Genomic DNA, 2,254 nt, shown 5'->3' with positions numbered 1-2,254 from the left:
ACAATGACTGAACTAGTTTACACTCCCACCAACAGTGTAAAAGCATTCCTATTTCTCCACATCCTCTCCAGCACCTGTTGTTTCCTGACTTTTTAATGATCCCCATTCTAACTGGTGTGAGATGGTATCTCATTGTGGTTTTGATTTGTATTTCTCTGATGGCCAGTGATGATGAGCATTTTTTCATGTGTCTGTTGGCTGCATAAATGTCTTCTTTTGAGAAGTGTCTGTTCATATCCTTCACCCATTTTTTGATGGGCTTGTTGCATTTTTTTCTTGTAAGTTTGTTTAAGTTCTTTGTAGATTCTGGATATTAGCCCTTTGTCAGATGGGTAGATTGCAAACATTTTCTCCCATTCTGTAGGTTGCCTTTTCACTCTGATGGTAGTTTCTTTTGCTGTGCAGAAGCTCTTTAGTTTAATTAGATCCCATTTCTCAGTTTTGGCTTTTGTTGCCATTGCTTTTGGTGTTTTAGACATGAAGTCCTTGCCCATGCCTATGTCCTGAATGGTATTACCTAGGTTTTCTTCTAGGGTTGTTATAGCATTAGGTCTGAAATTTAAGTCTCTAATCCATCTTGAATTAATTTTTGTATAAGGAGTAAGGAAAGGATCCAGTTTCAGCTTTCTACTTATGGCTAGCCAATTTTCCCAGCACCATTTATTAAATAGGGAATCCTTTCCCCATTTCTTGTTTTTCTCAGGTTTGTCAAAGATGAGATGGCTGTAGATGTGTGGTATTATTTCTGAGGACTCTGTTCCGTTCCATTGGTCTATATCTCTGTTTCAGTACCAGTAGCATGCTGTTTTGGTTACTGTAGCCTTGTAGTATAGCTTGAAGTCAGGTAGCGTGATGCCTCCAGCTTTGTTCTTTTTTCTTAGGATTGTCTTGGCAATGCGGGCTCTTTTTTGGTTCCATATGAACTTTAAAGCAGTTTTTTCCAATTCTGTGAAGAAACTCATTGGTAGCTTGATGGGGATGGCATTGAATCTATAAATTACCTTGAGCAGTATGGCCATTCTCATGATATTGATTCTTCCTATCCATGATCATGGAATGTTCTTCCATTTGTTTGTGTCCTCTTTTATTTCACTGAGCAGTGGTTTGTAGTTCTCCTTGAAGAGGTCCTTCACTTCCCTTGTAAGTTGGATTCCTAGGTATTTTATTCTTTTTGAAGCAATTGTGAATGGAAGTTCATTCATGATTTGGCTCCCTATTTGTCTGTTACTGGTGTATAAGAATGCTTGTGATTTTTGCACGTTAATTTTGTATCCTGAGACTTTGCTGAAGTTGCTTATCAGCTTAAGGAGATTTGGGGCTGAGACGATGGGGTTTTCTAAATATGCAATCATGTCATCTGCAAACAGGGACAATTTGGCTTCTTCTCTTCCTAACTGAATACCCTTGATTTCTTTCTCTTGCCTGATTGCCCTAGCCAGAACTTCCAACACTATGTTGAATAGGAGTGGTGAGAGAGGGCATCCCTGTCTTGTGCCAGTTTTCAAAGGGAATTTTTCCAGTTTTTGCCCATTCAGTATGATATTGGCTGTGGGTTTGTCATAAATAGCTCTTATTATTTTGAGATACGTTCCATCAATGCGGAATTTATTGACAGTTTTTAGCATGAAGGGCTGTTGAATTTTGTCAAAGGCCTTTTCTGCATCTATTGAGTTAATCATGTGGTTTTTGTCTTTGGTTCTGTTTATATGCTGGATTACATTTAATGATTTACGTATGTTGAACCAGCCTTGCATCCCAGGGATGAAGCCCACTTGATCATGGTGGATAAGCTTTTTGATGTGCTGCTGGGTTCGGTTTGCCAGTATTTTATTGAGGATTTTTGCATCAATGTTCATCAGGGATATTGGTCTAAAATTCTCTTTTTTAATTGTGTCTCTGCCAGGCTTTGGTATCAGGATGATGTTGGCTTCATGAAATGAGTTAGGGAGGATTCCCTCTTTTTCTATTGATTGGAATAGTTTCAGAAGGAATGGTACCAGCTCCTCCTTGTAACTCTTGTAGAATTTGACTGTGAATCCATCTGGTCCTGGACTTTTTTTGGTTGGTAGGCTATTAATTATTGCCTCAATTTCAGAGCCTGCTATTGGTCTATTCAGGGATTCAACTTCTTCCTGGTTTAGTCTTGGGAGAGTGTAAGTGTCCAGGAAGTTATCCATTTCTTCTAGATTTTCTAGTTTATTTGCGTAGAGGTGTTTATAGTATTCTCTGATGGTAGTTTGTATTTCTGTGGGGT

The sequence above is a fragment of the Macaca thibetana genome, chromosome 13 (assembly GCF_024542745.1).
Source record: "Macaca thibetana thibetana isolate TM-01 chromosome 13, ASM2454274v1, whole genome shotgun sequence".
Classification (NCBI taxonomy): domain Eukaryota; kingdom Metazoa; phylum Chordata; class Mammalia; order Primates; family Cercopithecidae; genus Macaca; species Macaca thibetana.
Note: the sequence above shows the minus strand (reverse complement) of the source record.